Source organism: Monomorium pharaonis, chromosome 11 (assembly GCF_013373865.1).
Source record: "Monomorium pharaonis isolate MP-MQ-018 chromosome 11, ASM1337386v2, whole genome shotgun sequence".
Classification (NCBI taxonomy): domain Eukaryota; kingdom Metazoa; phylum Arthropoda; class Insecta; order Hymenoptera; family Formicidae; genus Monomorium; species Monomorium pharaonis.
The window spans coordinates 9,611,312-9,630,937 of NC_050477.1; the positions used below are offsets into that span (position 1 = coordinate 9,611,312).

Here is a 19,626-nt window from a genome sequence, read left to right on the forward strand (position 1 = left end):
TTTTTACGTAGTTTATTTTAACTTACAATATTATATTTCTCGATTGAATCAAGAATCGTAATCCCGTCAAGTATATTTCTCGTATTATATTTCTCGATTGAAAGATCTGTATTTTTGCCAATACGAAACCGAATGTCGATACGTACAGTATTCTAATAGTATTATCTATCTGCTTTTCACTTGCCTATTTATGATTTCAACAAATTTTCAATATAACGCTTTTTCGCCCCTCAGTTCGACTTTTTATTCGCGCGCGAGTAATCCTGTTATAATCTTGAATTTTGCAGTACATTTCTATACAATTATTTCAAAGGAACGTCGATACCTCTTACATCCTCAATACATTCTCGTATCTACGCGTCGCCTTTGAATAACTCCAAGTGTATGCTTTTTCGCTGGGCGAAAAATCTTGAAAGTGCCAACGCGTCGATGCGATAAATCGCACAAACGCGGCGCGATGTGATTTACCGCCCGCGGACCTGCAAGTTTCTCCTCCCCTTCCTCCCCCGTAACTGGCAAATATTTCCAGCGTCCGTTCCCCGCGCAAAACTTATGTATCTGCGTTTGCTATTCATGTGTTGCCAGCTAGCGCGTGCTCGTTTCCTCGTTTCTCCCTTCAGCGTCTAGATGCGGATGAAACAACCGGCAATATTCGCCGGACGAGGAAACAAGAGTGCTGAAACTCCGGACGGAGAAGGGCCCGGAGGAGGTACAAGAGCCGCCGCCGCTGTCGGGAAACGGAACCGTTTCCACGCCGGGTTCGCCATTTGCAAAGGAAATTAAACGATTCCGCGCAATTTGCTCGGACGCGAAGCATGAGGCGCACGTTTGCCAGCTCCCCCCGCCGCCGCCACCTTACGCTCGCGAGTTACAGGGCCGCCAGCTACTCCCTCCCCCCTCCCTCTTCCTCCCTCGGAGTCGATTACGCCCTTCCATAAATATATTAGAATGTGAAACTCGCGAAAAGTTATGCGCGTCGTAATCGCGCAAAGGCCTGGTGGTTAAAGTCGATTCGAGGCTTGCGCTTTAAGCGATTCCACGACACAACGACGTTATCTCTCTTCGCTGACGATGTAATCCTCTTTGCGCGCCCCAGGACCATCACCGGAAAATTATCGCATCACTCCGTGTGTAAGATTGAAACGTCCTATCAACCCTTTGCAGGCCATCGCTTAATTCTCCACGTCATACCTAACAGCTGAGAAGTGTACATATATAGCATTAAGCGTGATAATTACCGATATTTTTATTTTTCGCAGACCATATTATCATTGATAGCAAGAAGTTGATGGTGATCCTATGTCATCCAATTAACTTAAATTCCATGTAGATTTAAAATTAATTAATTAATTAAATCTATCTGCTGGTGTATTATTGAAAGCCAACGTTTTCCAATAATTAAGAGCACTAACAAATCGTAAGGCCAATCGGTGTGATTGTCACTTCGAATTAAATGTTATGCAAATTAAATAGGAACAATGATTATGAGAACAATGTGACTCGTGTAAGCTTGTTTTAAACATTGAATAATCAGATAGATATTAAATAGTATAAATGAATAATTACGCGTACAATTCGTTACAAAGCGCTTTCATAAAATTTTATCTTTGAAATTTCTGACACAGAGACATCGATTAACCGTTATGCATAATGTCTATAAAATTCATCTATCCGAAGCGAATCTAAAATATTCAATATTACTCCAATAATTGTGCAGTCACAGACGTAACACTATATATATATAAATTACAACAGCGTATATAAAGATTACATTAAAAAGTACTGTTCATTTTTAAGATAGCAAAACGTTTTTAAATAAAAATTTTTTTTAAGAAATCTTTAAGATCTTTTAGTATTTCATTTAAATCTGAGCACCATTTAAAATCAAAACATTTTGAAGTACAAAAAAGATAGAAATAAAACATTTTAATATCTTAAAATCAAACACTTCCTTTTTTTAGTGTTACTCGTTTGAAATCATGTACAAAAAAATAAGTTATTCATCAAAAATTCATTTATATAAATTGTGCATCCAAAAAACAAAGCGCAAAAAAACAAGCATTTAATTATCTCGTTTAATCTCACTGCGCACGTAAAAAATGTAAATCAGGTTTTCTTATTTATTTAAATTTTAAACATTTTATACATTTACAAAAACATTTCTAGAATGTCAAATAGTATATTTAAAAATAATACGTAACGCCATATTTACTTAAAAACATGGAACGTAGCTAATATGGCTTTCCTTTCTACCGGGTTTTCATAAAGCTTCCTGTACGTTGCAAAAACGAATTACGTTCTTCAAACTGGAGTTATTCGAAGAATACGCGAAATCTTCCTAAAATTGCTGGATCTCTCCGTCGTGTTGGCAAAATGTATTTACCTTTCGGCGCCCCGTCGCGCGGCGTCCGATCGCAATAAACGGCCGACGCGTTGTACCCGCGCGCTGAGCTTTATTTCTCATTAAGCTTCTCGGCGCACCGTGGGCGCGCCTCGCGGCGCCGATGCTTTTCTTGGGCGAGGCATTTTAATGAAGAAAGTTCGCCCGCTCGCATAAAGTGCAGGCGCAAACTATTACATCACCGATAATTGATAACATTTTCCACGTTCCCCCGTCCGTTCGTTCGTCCGTCCGTCCGTTCGTTCGCCTAAAGATTTTCAGCGTTAAACGTCAAGGCTCGAGCCAGGTGTGCGGCCATCTCCTATGTTATTCCGAAACTTACAGGAGCACGCGTGCTTGCGTTCTCAGCGAGCTCACCCGCGCGCGATGTCTGCAGACGTTGCAGATATTAAAATTAGGCATTAAACATCGTTAACGATACGTTACGTTACGCAACGATCCCCGAAGGCGACGTTTCGTCCGGTCGACGAGGCGGGGGATTAATTTATGAATCGTAGTTCATTAACGTGCACGTCAATCTCCCCGGGAAAAAATTTAGCCGCAATCGCCGCGCCGCCGCCGCGCCGGTCGCTTCCGGGCTCCCATCGCCTCCCGTCAGCATCGATAATCGAATTTATCGAGGAATTTCAATCACTGTGCGTGAACTCGCCAGATGATTAAGAATTAAATTACGCACGCTGCAATGAGGTCGAGCTAAGCGCATATGGCATAATTTTAACATGATGGCGATGGTCACATCAATATTCCGCAACTATAAATTATTCATCATGGGATCACGAGAAATTTTCATAATCCAAACGCTGTCTTTATGTCACGATTACGCGTAGTTAATCTATTCTCTATTCTCCATTCATATGATTTCTATATTAATAAAGTTATGTTTGGTATTATGGCTGATATTGGTTTGGTACGTGTATAGATAACAGAACATTCGTTATTGCAATCGTTGCTCTCGTTAGTAAACGCAATACATACTATTTCCATTTTTACTTAAGAAAGTATCACTTTCTTTACTAATTAGTGTATAATAATTCCTGTGAAAACTGAATCGCTCGCAGATGTTTAAAAATATAAATTGCACAAAATTGATCACATATTTCTATCTTATCGCGTTTATTTAACTTAATTTTAACGCAACGCCAATAGACTAAAAAAATGAACTCATTAGTCACAGTAGCAATCTATCTTTGGGGCTGAATATAAATTATTTTATAGTCAATGGTCAATATATCAATAATTTTTAACTATACGTATTTCTAGAATTTCAATTGTTTTTTAATTTTGATCCATTATGTTTTCCTTCTAAAAAAAAAGACAAAATTTGATTCTATGCATAATTAATGCCGACAAAAGCAAGAAAATGTAGCAGCGAAAATGCATAGAGAGCGGAGAGAAAAATTTTTATTCCTTCTTTTACCTAAAAGCAAAAGTCCCTCACATTCACTACTACGTTATGTCCTAATTAAATCTTTCAGTCTAATTAAAGACTGAGTATGTATTGAGAGTTACTTGAATATAACGCCATATTTGCTATGCATAACCATTTAAAATATTTATTCTTATCTCATTCTCGAGATTTAAATTTCCTAATTAAATTCTTAATTAAAGATATATTTGTGTTCTTAAACAGAGTTCTTTTTGAAAGTGTCGAAAAATCATACTCTAATGCAATTCAGGACCTAAATTTGATTTCCCTGTGGCTATTTTCCGACGTAAATCTCGATGCAATGCCGATGGCTCATCGTAGCGCGCTTGAATCGTATATAATTCATCATTTATCACGAGGTAACGGTAACAATCAATCTTGGGGAATCGTGGTGGTCCGATGTGAGCGTTGACTTTGCGTCAACGCGACGCCAAGCCGACGACACGGGGCCGTATTCTATTTACGATTCGGATGTACTTGTGTACATGGTAAACCGGGCACGCTTGTCCAACACAATGAGGTAGACTATGGTGCACCGAGAACCACCGTTCGCTGAATGGCGCAGCGATGGTCGTAAGCTCTCTGGCATCCCCCAATGCGAGGGAACCCCATTATTCGACTTCGAGACATAGCATGACCGGGACGACACACACACACACACACATACACACAGAAAGAGAGAGAGAGAGAGAGAGAGAGAGAGAGAGAGAGAGAGAGAGAGAGAGAGAGAGAGAGAGATTTCACTTGATCGCGCGCGCTCCAGCTCGGAGCTAATACCGTTAATTACTCTCTCGTCGGAGGACGTAGCCGGGGGTCCGTCGTGTGCCATCTAACGAACGCTAATTGGACGTCGCCAAAGTGGCGTCATATAACGCCAAGGATATCCCGGTCAATCTGTCCTCATGTCCCAGGTCGGTGTCATCGCTGCGATAATGTCGTACCATCCCCCTCCTCTTTCTCTATCTCTCTCTCTCTCTCTCTCTTTTACAGTTCTGTCGCTGTACGTTCGTCGCGCGACTGCAAAATTTTCAAGCGAAGCACGGTGCTTTCGCTGATTCTGTTACGATGTAACGCCAACGGATTTATGGGAAAGGCGATTAAGGCTTGATTCGCGCGCAGACGATGTGTTTCCTCAATGGACGTATGTACGTCTGCGGCTCGGTCACAATACTGGATTATTCACATTAACGAGTAAGCTTGCAGTAAGCTCAGGTTTACTATCCGAAGGCTTAGCTGAGCTTTACCGGTTGAGAGCTTAAGTTAAATTTCGAACGCGGAATCTTTGGATGAAGCCCGGGTTATCAGACTTGAAGGGATAACCCGTAAAATTTATGGGGTTACCGTGCGACTGTAATGTCTCATCTGTGAGAGTAAATACGTTTAGTTGAAAATATGCACAGAGTAGAGAGAGCTGTGCTTTACATCTCAGATAATTATAATTTACCAAAAATTATTAGAAATAATCTCTAAATAGAAATTATAAATAGAAACTCGACTCATCTCAACTCAATAGAAACTCAAATAGAAACAAGCTCTCAAATATAAATTATAAGTAGAAAATAGGAATTAAAGCACTGGAAGAAAATAAATCTAATGTTATAACGGACTTTGAATTTCCGTTCTATTTTATATATGTCACAATCATGCTTAACATTTTGCTAATGTACCTTCTCATTCAATTATTAATACATCTACTTTACATGCATTGCTAATTAACAATGACGTAAATTATTCAGAGAGATATGACATCAGCAATTTTTACAATTAGTCCTTTTAATTACAACCTATTTGCGTAATGAGAAGAAATAAGAGTGATAGAAATTGCGCAAAGGGATCTTTGAAGGGGATCTTCATTATTCGCTCTGACGCAAAGTTTTCTGGGACGGATTAAAAATTCGCCGCTTGTGCCGCTCGATTTTCCATGATTCTCCTGTGTCGGGAAACGACGAGGAGCTTAATTGGGATATCCGTCATATTCGAGGCCGGTTGATCCCCATAGGTCGAATGAGCAAATTACGAAAGTTTCGTTCCCCCCGTCTTACCACGCCGGCTTCCGGTAAGTGAGTACGAGATATATCGAAGCGAGTCCTATCAAGGCAAGAGTTTCCAACTAATTCACGCGGGATCGTCATACCGGAAATCAAATCGCTCTTCTTCGATAAGACCTATCCCTCGAAAGGGATTCGACCGCTTCTTAACACCGGAGAGATCGAAACGGTCAATTTGTTTGGCCAATGAATCACTAACTTTAAACAAGATTTCTAAAATTAGCAATATTCATTATTGTCTTGGCTCATATTTTGCTACTGCTATATCTTTATGATTTTTAATTATTATATAAGTAATTTAAGAAACTAAAAAAACAATTAACATAAAAATAAATAATGTAATAAAATTTTAATGTAAATATAATTTAAAAAAATTATTTTTATTAACTTAATCGCATTTTAATTTGAAATTCTTTAAACAAAATATTTAATGTTGTAATTAATAATTAATTTGAGAGGAACATTCATATTAACGCGAGCTTAAATGCAGAATCATTTTCACAAGTAATATAAATATAATAATGAATCTTTTCCGCTGTCCTGCTCCAATTATCAAATATATATAAGGTCCATTCTTATCCTTCTTATTAAATTAGGTCCTTGCTTCCTTTTTTCTACAAATATCTATTATACTATGTTATATATAAAAAAGCGTGTATATAGATGTACATAGAACATATAGATATACATGATGTGTAAATATATATATATATCTGCAATGTATTGATTTCTTGTCCGCTGGGTTCGGTAAACCCAAATGACTGTGCGGATCAGTTATTCCCGCGGGGAAAATATCGAACGCCTCGGTTACTAGACGCGGAAGCGGCATCCCTCGTCCTCAACGGAGAACGGAAGCTCGTCTTTTCTCGATCCCAAGCTCTCGATCACAAAGCCCGCCACAGAGCGTATTCGTGTCGGCGTGTTTGCGCGATCTGTCGATGTCTATGCGCGCGACGCGAAACAATGACTCGCTAATTCCACCGTTTCGTCAAACTCCGCGAGACGGGCGCGAGTTAGGCGAGCTTACTGGTAGAGCGCGAGTTACATAATCAATTGGATCGTTTGTAACGGGAGAGCAGTCTCGTTAAAGAGAACACGCGAGACACGCTCTCATCCTCCTCCTCGCGTCTAATCTGATAGATCTCCATTCGTCGACACGATGGCGCGATCGCTTTATTATAGGGAGGTATCTCTGATAGTGAATCTAATCTCGATCGGCGGATTTGTACATTAGATCGACGAAGATTTTTGTCGGGCGTGCGGCTCCTCCTCGGCTCGTTATCCGTTCCATTTTCTCTTTCGTTCCGAGGCCGTTGCGGAAGCTGACGTTACGCAGCCTAATTTGTTTGCGAACTTACGCGACGTACTTTAATAAGGCGCAGCTTGGAATAATTAGTCAAAGCATCGCGCAGTTGTTATTACGTAAGTTGGGGACCTTCTTTGATAGGTACCGCAGGTGAGCTGCTTCCCTGCTTTTGATAAGTATTGCAGATACGGAAAATCGCTTTGATCTTGGAAATGAAACCGGGAGATACACCGATATTTTAATTAGTTGACAGGTTCGTAAGGTGCATGCAAATGCAGTTTTATTCGCTAGAAGACGACGAGGACAGGGAGCACGCGGTGTCTTTTGAGAGAAACATCTAAGAGCATTAATATCAAAACAACCATCTAAAATTACACCAACTTCTACTATCTACTGTATTATGGGCCCCACTTTGATAGATAGACCTCATTCCGTTTAAATAGATAGAGCGAGCATTAAAGACCGTTCGAACGTTTCCAACGAGATTCCTTAGACGACGACTCTTTACGAATCGGTTCGCAATTCGCTTCAATCTGGTTGATACCATCGGCGATCTTATTAGGTAGGAATTCAACATGGTACGCCACGAGAAAGCGAAAGCAGTGACGGGGTCTTATTATTTTATGATGATTCCGTATTATGTGCATTAATAAGGTATTTATCGAGATTATTATTCAAAGTGTTGTAAACCTCATTACGAAAGTTGAAATTCTCATTGATAGGATATTATGAACACCGCTTTTGATAGCTGCCACGAGAGCTGCAGCTGCATATGTACAAAGCGTAATATTCATCAAGAGCGAATAGATTGAATGTTTCATTAGAGAGAGGACGAAATAGACACACAAATACCACCTAATTGAATATACATGTACTATGAAGACATCACACAGACAATGGCTTTTATTTATTTCAATTCTAAGCCAATTTACTATTATATTTCGCGTCGTGAGCAAAATAAACTTTTTCATTAATTGAGTTTTTTTTATGAGACTATTTAAGCAAGATTTCTTATAGCGAATCGATTCAACTGTACTGGTGCACATTAAAGCCAGTGCATACTATAATCTGACCTAAGTGTAAAAGTGACATTGTATTTACGTTAATTTTTAAGCGACACAATTAACTCTAATGTAGTGCATCATTGTGCCCTCTAGCACGTCCAATCAAATATTTCTTATTTAGATTCAAAATTTTGTATTTTTCATCTTTTTATTTAAATTTTGATAAAATGTAATATTATCAGATAATTGGCAAATAAAAATTTCAAGAGTTTCTTTGAACGCAACAGAAAATAAAAAATCCAGCAAAAATACATCAAAGGCTACATCTTTAAAATTAAATCCGAAATACATGCACTCTGCATGCTGTATGATTGCTCATAAACATATAAAATCATGAAAGGGAAATATAAGAGAAATTATTCAATTTTAAATTTTAAGGGAATTAAATTTATATGTAGCTATAGAGCGAGTGAGTTGACACAAACTGTTAACGCAAGTGGATATAACTTTGTAATTCTTCCTCATTACGCCATATATCAAAATATTTTAACATTTCTGATGTGACACTGCTCGTGGAAATAATACTTGAGCGACTGTAATCCCGTGGAGATGTGAGAGTTAAATCAAAAATTTTTTTTTCGTAACGCTCGCGATGGCCCAAGTCAGTTGTTAGAATCGAAATGACGTGAAGCGATATTACCGTACTCGACGAGCAAAATTCAGAGCCGGCGCAGCCGCGATTCCTTTCTCAATCTGATTTTATTATTTAAGATTTGAGAAACCGTCTTCTCGTTCTCGCAGAAAAATATAAAGATTCAGAGCAGATCATGCCGGAGGAAAGGGGACGGGGAACAGAAGAAACAGAGTTTGATGCCGAAGAGAGAGCGGGAAACGAGTTCGAGCAAAGTCGAGCCGATGCATCTAGAACTGTTCTAGGTATATTCACCCACACTCGGAGTCATATGCGATATTACGCTCGCTCGTTTCTCATTTTCCGGCAAACGTTGCTTTTTTCCCCGGCAGATGCGCGAGCGAACGTCGACGCGAGATAGCTGCTCGACAGCTGGATTTCGATAGGCACGTATGACGACATCCCCGCGGTCGTGATTCCCTGGACGGATCTCTCTGATTTCAGTAGCTATCAAAAGAAACACAGCATTCGAATTCTATCGGGTGAGAGTTGAGAGAAGAGAGAGAATATATGCATATTCAAGACATATCTGTGCAGATGAAACAAGACGATGACGATAAGATACAAATTAATTTATGCTTGAAAAAACTTTAAAAGTATGAAGAATACCTGTCATAATATTTGCAATAAAAATTGTGGAGCTTTTATAAAATTATTTTTAGAAGTATCTAAGGGGAGAAGGTTCGAGAGATTTAACCTCTCAATTTTATTACTCATTTTTTATTTCTAATTCCAAAATACAACTCTATTTTTCTAAGTAAATTTTTTGTTACGGCATTAAAAAAGTTTTTCCTCGTTACAAACACATAAATAATTTTTAGAACTTCGTTAGTTAGTTTGATAGTCCCTGGTAGAAATTCATACAGTTTAATTGACTACTTAATCCGTTACTATCTAGTATTAATGATTTCTCTTTATATACAAAAATACTGCCTAGAAATTGACCTGATTTTTTTATTTTAATTCTTGAACAACTTCAAGTGTAGTTCTGTCACAAAAATGTCAAGAGAGATTAAGAGATTAAAAGGTTAAGAGGTACTTTTACTGTTGATTAACTGTTAAGTAACTGAGTTTGGATATCATACAGTTTTTCTATACAATAATTATAAGAAAAGCGTTACATCTTGATTGGTATCCTAAATAGTTTGCTATTCGGTTACTGGATAAAGATCAGTAAAACTGTCCAATAACCAATCAAAAGTTGCACTAAATTTCTATCAGGAGTGTCCAATACATAAAAAAAATTCACAAGGTTTTTAAGTCAAAAAACAGTACTTTGCATTCAGTCAAATGAAGGCGACACCCTCAGCGAAGATCATCTAAATAATAAAAACTTTACTGTAAATTCTAAAGATGTGTTAAATTGTTTTGAAAAAAGATATCGTCATATTTTTCACTCGCCTCTTCTACAGTCCTTCTTTTTTTTATTTAATTTTAATTTACTATATTTTTAATAACATTTATCAATGTTTCTCAGATGAGAGACTTTTCTTCTTTCAATTTTTTAAAATTTCTTTTCCTAAAAAAAATAATTAATTTTTATGTAATAATAATATTACAGAGAGATCTACACATTTTGTTTTTCCATAACATCTTATTTATATTTTCTTTAGAACGTATATGATTTACAAACTCTGACATTTTTCTTATTCAAAATCAAAAACAAAGAAATATAAAATGCTAAGTTCTAAAATATTTAAAAAAATAATTTATTAAAGCAAAAAATTGCTATTTGAAGTCAAAGAAAGTTTATAATCTCTCTCTTCCAAAAAAATTCCGAACACGACCATGAAATCATTAACGATTTCGCACGGGTTACGCTAATAAATAAAAGAATTTCAACGTTATTTATACAATTCTATGATTTCATAAAGTCATCTAATTAAGCATGCAGAATGACGAAATATCTCGTAGCTGATATCACCGAAGCGGCTTAAATCTGCGATAGCTTCGAATGAAACCCGCGTTCCAATAGAATATTTTGTAAGTGTCGGATGTCTGTTAATATCGCGTTAAATACTCGCGGCACGAGTCCAACGGCGTATCTCGACGAAAATCACGCCCCTGGCGCGGTCCCGAGTTTTCCCAGAATCCCCATCGTGATAGTCACGTCTCCTCCAGTCGCTCGTGTCGACGACTTCATAATATTCCACCGACCCCGTCAAGTCGCGTGCAATTCGCGAGGTGATTACGACTCTCTCGCTCCGGTTAACCCATTAGAGCCTGAACGTAAAATGAAACGAAACCGTCCTTTCACGCGAGCTATCTCGGCCGTCTTGCTTCAGCAATAATTAAAACGACGGTGTAGCCGTAGGAAAACGCCCGATGTCGAATAAATCCGACTGAAAATTGTGCTCCATTTGTCGCGCATTAAAAGAATAATGTATTTCGCCTTCCGCATAACTTATGATTAACCCTTAAGGTATCATGGATATTTCGTGTTCAACCCATTTTTTATTCATCAAAGTTTAAAAAAAATACTTAAATTAGATTACAATTTTTATTTCAAAATAAAGTACGAACATTTGTCCCAGAAACTTAAAATTATGTTATATTAATTAAAAACTTTTTTCTCACTTTAAATTAAAAAAAAGTAGTTCCTCACAAAATATCTGTAAACAAGAAAATATTTTTTAATACCATTGATGAAACGATGCGATTATTGCTTTATTTAAAAGAGATGTACATTATATGTGATAAGATTAACACAGTTTATAATAAATTAATATTAAAATAATAAAATTAATGTATATACATACATAAAAAATGTAATAATCTTTTGCATGTAAATAATTTATTTTTTCAATACAAAGACTTGTATATTGGTTTGTTATAATCGTTACATTTAATTCAGTAAAAGTTTAAATAATACATGTTTGGTTTCGACATTGAAATATTGAAAAAAATACGACAATATGATTTTATACTGTTAAAATATCTTTCCGTTAACAAAAATTAACAATTGAATATAAGTATCGTGAAGTTCGATTTCGATTGTAACGACCACTTTGTTGTTATCGTTAAACTTTCTATTCTCGCGTGTTAATAATAGCAACAATAGCATCGCTGAGACTTTCATCGCCGCGAAATCGAACAAAGTGCTAAATTAAAAATTCGCGAAAAAACTGATTACAATATCGACAAGTTTAGCGTGTTCATACTTTCAAAACTAACATGGTTATTGATTCGTGTCTAACTTCTCGAAAACTATCAGCACTGTTACTTGAAACATTTCAAGATTAGGGCGTTAAAAACAAAGCGTACGAAAATTTATCAGAAAAGCAGAATAGTTGTGGACATGAAACTAATTTATCGATCATATTAATCATATTAATATTTTTTTATCCGAAGCATTATTCTTTGTGATTTTTTAATTTCTTTTTCTAGTTATATTGCATTTAGCATAAAATAAGTTCGAATATTTATATTAAACGAATTAAAGTAAAAATATTTAACTGCGTCTGTGCCACTATACGTTTAATTTGATTTCAATAATATAATTAAATAACATTTTATGGATTAAAACAATTAATATTTGTTTAAAGAATCTTAAAGATATTACATCTTCCTTAATTATTTTATGGATTCCTTTATTTAGGAACATCACAAGAGCCTTCGTCCAAATATGCATTACGAAAAAAATTAAAACAAGGCGCGACAGAGACATTAATGTCGCGTTTCAATACTGGACCATTATTCTACAGGTCTACGGTCTTTGAAAGAGATAGACGTAACACGCACATCAAACCAAATTTATTACAGCCACCGCGATAAAAATTGGCGCGTGCCGGGCCCGACAGTCACGTCCGTCATTAAGGAAACGAGATTTAGGTGTAGCACCACTATGGGAGCGCCGCATTCTTCCTCTTCCGACGCCGCAGCACACGATCGGATACTGCTTCCTACTAAGGAAATAAAGAAACGGCTCTGATAGAAAAGAAAAGTAGCGAGGGCCTAGGCGAGAAGAAGTTTTTCCGAGCACTCTTTTGTGCATCGCGCGTCTCTCTTTCTTTCTTTAGGATTCCGACGATCTAGTCGTTCGGCCTTCATTCCACGTTCCACGTACTTTGGTAGGTTGGCGAGTTCGATTTAACGGGTATATCGTTCCCAAGGAACGTCGATTTACGGGGAAGTCGCTAATGTTCGCGCGAGCTCGTGAAAATATCAAAATGAGCAAGTAAAAAAATCTTTCTTTTCTCTTCTCTTCCTCTTTCTCCAGCCTCCCTCTCACCTCTTTTTTACGCTTTATTGTATATCACCTGCTCTATACGAGTCGTCTTTTTGCGCCAGAGAGCTCCTTAATGCCGCCGGAAAATAAACTTGTATGGCTTTCAGTCGAAAGAATTCTGAAGCCCTTTGATGCATCGAGAACGGAGATGCTATTCAATCTCGTTCTCAGTGCCTCAGTGTCTCCCTTAATTCGACGCACATCGGCTACAAGAACTCCCTCAATAAATAAACGACCGACAAAAGAGAGAGAGAGAAAGAGAAAGAGAGAGAGAGAGAGAGAGAGAGAGAGAGAGAGAGAGAGAGAGAGAGTCCGAAACAGTATCGTAACAATTCAAGCAACTTTAGAAAAGAAATAAGCTTAAAGCACAAGAAATGGCCCAATTACTCCATTAAATTCGTGTCTTAGAATATTCGGCCGTAAAAATGAACTACATTATTCGTTCCTTCAGAGAACGGACGATCAATCAAAAACCAATGTATACTTCACACGTTGCACAACGCAAACCAAGGCATAACTATTCTTAACCGTTAAATGCTTACGACTTACGTGATCCGGTACGCTCGTACGACCTTGTTATTGTTAATACACGCGGATACGATTCGGAACTGCACGAAATATCAGACAAGTCATGCCAAGTAAAAAGGTTCTTGTTTCCGAGTTATGATACATTCGTGACGCAAATCATCTGCGAATAACGCAATGGACACGCAATCTTCCGCGTCTAATAAATATTACTTTCATACGCTTGTCAGTGTCCTGTGCATTCCTTTCGATAATATTCAAAAACTCAAAAGAATATGAAAGAAAAAGAGAGACAAAATAACAATAAAAATATTTCTTTAAATATTCATGCAGAAAAAAATAATTATCCATTTTACGCGATACAGTTTTTCAAACCGATATTAAATTTAAATATCTTTATGAAACAATAAATTAAGTTAATTAATTTTGAATTCAATTTCACAGTTAAACGACCTGTCTAAAATTATAATCTGAGCGATAGTGGTTTTCATTTGGAGATATTTTCCAGGTGAAATCAATCGATTTCAAAGGTACAAATTCTGAAGGAACGTGTCTCGTCAAAGAGAAACAGCGATTGAAAAGGACGAACTGTGATGTCCTCTTTTAATCAAATTTAATAGATAAATTGATATGTTAGGTCATCACAAACTCATATATGGAAAATTAAATCAAATTTGGAATAGCGTTCGTATATTTGCAAAGCAACATAAAATAGAATCAGGTTACTGAACCAATAAAACATAAAATGTAAGTTTAAAAAAATAGTTTATTCTAGAGGGACATTGCATCAGTCCGTAAACAACCACTAATGATACCTAAAAAAAATACAAAGACTTTAAAACAATAAATTGTAAATTAATATTTTTTAGATATAATTTTCAAATATTTTTGAAATATTAATAAAATATCATTTTATTTTAAAATATTAATAAAATATTTTATTTCAAAATGTAATTATATTAAATAAAAATATGCACCTTCTTGATTATTAATTAATAAACTAAAAACAATTCATCATGAATGATTATTCATGTTCGAGTGTTAACAGATTAAACATTTTACTTTGATATTTAACCAAATACTAGCGTTTTAATTTTTAAAAAATAATTACATTTTATTGTTATAAAATTATTTTTAAATTAAATTACTTTTTTGAATATGTATTTTTTAAATAAAAACACTCTGGTCATTTATCAGTATAAATCAGTCATTAATTAACTCGTCGGTCTTTAATGATGTTGCACGTTGTCACTTTTTTAATTAAAATTATTTTTGAGAAAAATATATACGATATATAATATTTTTCAAAAATAAATATACAGTTATCAGTATTCAATAATTGGTCTTTTCTTTTTTATGTATACACTATAATTCACAGTATACATTGTGATTTTCTTATTTGCTCATTAATTAATTTAATAATCGTATGTATATTAAAAATAAGACGGGACGCTTCGACCTAAGTTCTTATTAACCGTCTCTTAATAAAATTAAGTAAATTATAATGTCACGCGCATATTTAAAAAATATATATAAAACTAACAACTAAGTTTAAATAATAGTTTACTCAATAATGTAATTAAAAATGTAAACAGAATTAAAATATAAAATCTGGATAAAGATTTCCGTAAGTGTATGAATAATATTCAACAATTTAATTAACCGGCACATTTCAGAATTTGAACATATTTTTGAGAGAAAACGATTACACCTTTTATATTCCATTACCTCACAGTTTGTTGAATTATTTTAGTGAAGACCATGTTAAGTCGTATATACGTCTCGTCATTTTTAATATATATATGTACAAAAGAATAAATCATTTTAAATCTTGTTTTCTGCGCGTTTATGCTCTGATTCTATTTTATAGAAAATTAAATTTCAAAACTGACTCTTTCAGAATATTTTATTTACTTAAAATTTATGCGATATTTGCGTTTGTTTGAATCTTGTAATGTAGTTAAAAGGTATTTGATTTTCTTCGTGATCTATTGTCTATCGAGAAAAAAATTTCGCTTGATCAAGAGCGCAATCAGAAAACCATGCATTTATTATTGTACTTCGTGGCTATTGACAAAAAGGTGATTCGCTTGGGATTTTCAGAGCGGAACCAAGGCTGGTCGGTCAGAACGATCGTAAAAGGGAAAAAGGAGGCAGGGGAACGGTGCGAATATGTCCTTGAAGCTGGAATTATGTCTCTATGCGCATAACGACGTTGAAGCCGAGGAAACGGTAAACGCCGTTCGCTTACATTTGGCCCACTCTTATTTTAATTAACTGATTATTGAGTAATTGCAATTGCCACACGAGAAATACGTAAACGCTCGAGAACGCTCAAAATTTCTTAAACGACGTGCAATTAATGTGGCTAACATTTAAAGTGAAATAATGTTATCAAATAATATAATGATATTAGCACTATTAGAAGTACAGGCGTTATATGTACTTGTTAATAACATTACTTTGTTTTTATTTCGCATATTAGTTATATGTTTTGTTTAATGTGTGCACACAAAAATTTTTACAATTCACCACAATTTGATTAAATTCGGGAAGTTTTGCTGTCGGTTCTCTGGATCCATTTGCAGGACGCGTGAAGGGCTAAAAGCTTTAAAGCCCTTTATGCAAAATTGCGGGTAACAACGTTAATGCATTCAAATTTAAATCTCGCGACCGCGAAGCCCATTTCATTTTTTCAACCTCATTTTCCCCGGTGGTTTCACTAAAAAAAAAATAATAAATACGCATCACAACGTATTTTCCCATGAAATTTGTTTTTAGATTTTATATCTCTTTATGAAAGATTAAGCGACAATTCCCGAGTTGTCCGAATTATTAAGCTGCTGCCTGACGAGACATCGAGTATTAAGTTAACCGCGAATAAAAAAAAAACATTTTTGAAAGTCGAGCCATTTCGATTGTCGATTCGCTTTTCGATCAGTCTTCAGATAAGGAAAAGCTGTATTTAGTTAGCACAGCTATGTTCAAATTCTAGACACCAAATAAAAATGTGCTTTAATTACTACTTTGAATTAAATCGGAATGCTATTCGTTTACTATTAGACTGCTGTAGCGGAGAAATAAAGTCAAACATTCGCACGCTTGTCCTCTTTTTCATGTTTTATTCAAACGTTTTCGCCGCGTGGATCAAGCATCGTCAGAGGCGTCATCATTTAATTAATTAAACTCGTAAACGACTACGCTCGCTTTTAATATAACGCCGTCGATTCTACACTTTTCGTTGCCGTTGAACATATGGGGTGTATTGAAAGTCGAATTACCGTATAATTATTTAGAAGTCCTCTTCAAAGTCTAAACTACGGAAAGTTTACAAATTCCGCAGAATACCCGAGCAGAAATTGAACCCAAATTGAGTACCCGAACTTGAAATTTTTAATTAACTTTTCCAATCGTAATTGTCAGAAATCAAAATATTTAATCTCATATACTAATTTGCAAAATTAAAAGAAAGGACATCGTCCGATCAGATTTTTCAATCAGCAAAAATTCCATCTAAAATATTTCGAAATACTTTTATAATCGAAAATGAACAACTTTTGCGTTACCGTGTATACCAGCGTACGCTAACGCATCGTTTGTGGATATCCCTTTGAAAGATCTATCTTTGCACCAGAAAGCGGAAAAAGAGGATTCCCTTTATTTTTAAATTCCACGGGGCATTTCGCGTCTGTTCTTGGTAACATGATATGACATACCTATGTCGAAAAAGACAAAATTACCAACTGGCAGAAAGGGCCTTTGTAGATTATCCGTTTCATGTCACGGTTCTGTATTACACATGGTAGTTGGTAATTTTCTCAGATACTTTATAACGACTCAGTGACAACGTGTTTAATTTTTATAATTCTTATAAATAAATGTTAACAGACGTTTTGCATTTTCAAACAAAAGATGTAAATTTTTATTCCACCACATATATTAATTTGTGATAAATCTCACAATCAGTGATCATGTCTCAATAATCTCCCGTTACGCTACCGTTTACTCAATGTACGTATTTTAATATTTGCTAATTTCCCGGTACATTTTGCAAAATTTACTAACGTCCTTTTTTTCCAGAACTGGCAATTCCACTCCGTTTCCGCACTCGCGTCTCGTTCTCGGTGTCATATCGCGTTAGAGATAGGAGGGCCCGTGGGAGAAACGCGCGCGCGCGATGGAAAAATGTATTAACCGCGTATGCGCGCCTGGAGATCGGCGAACGATTATGCAAAACTTGGTTCGCTCATTTTAAATGTAGAAACGCGAAGCCACGCCGCGCCGTTCGCGCATTATATTGCTGTCTAGGGATAGATCGCCGCCGCCGCCGCCACCGCTGCCGCCATAGCTGCGCGTCCCGCGTTTCTGCCGTATGCAGGAATATCTACGCCGGAAATTCGTTTCATCCGATCTCGATTATGGTACCTCATGCTCCGCCGAAGTCAAGAATCTTCGAGATCAAAATCCTATTTAGGAAGGAATGATTTTTGACACGGTTTTATAGAGTTCTTAAACTGCACGGTTATTACACGCTCCATCTGCATTTATATTTATAATATATGTACATGTTAAGATATACCTTTTCCGTATTAACTTAGATCTAAATATATTATAAAATGTATTGTTTTCATTGAATTTCAAGATTCTTAAATGGGATGAGTCGTTCACCCCATAAATGAGTGGTACGAGAAGTATAGTAATTAACATTTTGCTATTATAATTATTATAGAGTTTTATAATTAAAGATTCTATATCGATATAAATAAAAATAAATTACATTTTATTATATGTATGCATTGTTTATTTACTATATTTTAATATAGTAGACACCACAAACGCGCGCTTCGTGCACGCTATTTAATTTTTTGCTTTCTAAAAGTAAATTATAACGATAATTGTACAGATAACCATCTATACAAGTTTAACAGCTGTCAAAATTCAATCGTAATAACAGCTACTCTCGCAACATGAAGTAAGCGCAGCGAGAGAATCAATCAACATCGCGAAAAAGAGACAACAATCATTTCGCGATTTGAGACTATCAACATAACATGCACTTTCAAAAAAGGGATTTTTTAGCATCATATTTAAACACGATTATACAGAAATCTTACTAGGGTCGGCTATTTGCTTCTTGAAAACTTATGTATATCTGGGAAATTAGCATAGAAATCGAAAGGCTAATATTGAAAAATTCCTCTTATTAACATTTTAAATTAACATAATAATTATTTCAGACATCAAAATATATATATTAAACATTAAACCCAAAAAGTAAATTTTATCATACTGAAAGTCAGCTTTTAGTAGCTGGCCTAATTTTCTATTCTAGCGAGAGCTTTCACACGGATGAAGGAAACTTGGAATTAAGCAGATACATTTAGCGCTAAATACGCGATGAGAATAAATATCTGCGACCGTTCACACTTCCTAAAGACATGCACATCAAAGTAATACGTACTAGTTTTGTCGAAACACACGGTGTATATGTATTAATGAAGAGTATTATTCTGGAATAAGGAAACTTCCGGTTGTGGCATAGGATAATATTGTTATTACTAAGCGCAGCTGTGAAGAACGAAAGCAAGTTGGAAGCGTGATTCTGCAAACTGACGATGTGAAATTCTCTAACGAAAATTTGACGCTACATACATACTATGGAAATCTACAAGCTATGGATATTAGAGATTAAAAGCAAACTCTCTATGTAGCAAACAATATCCTACATATTTGACTTGGGACTTCGAAATGTTTCAATTCAAAATGCAAAATATCTTTAAAATCTTGCAAACTTGATATTCAGAAAAAATAAAGCTACGAAGTAATATAAAAAAAATGTTGCAATCTTTTTCGAACAATCGAAGGCATTGTTGCAAAAGTATTGTTTATGTAGTTTTTTAGATATTGAGATTTATTTAATATACAACTAACAATAGATCAATCTTATATAATACGTAAATATATTAATATATATTTACAGCTAGCAATTCTTTTTTA

The 19,626-nt window shown here is 35.6% G+C and overlaps 1 protein-coding gene across 3 annotated transcripts in view; it reads right to left on the reverse strand.

Moving 5' to 3' along the window:
- Positions 1 to 19,626, reverse strand: part of LOC105831356 (furin-like protease 2) — a 352,031-nt gene that overhangs the window by 104,848 nt on the left and 227,557 nt on the right. The gene's annotated exons all lie outside the window — the stretch shown is intronic.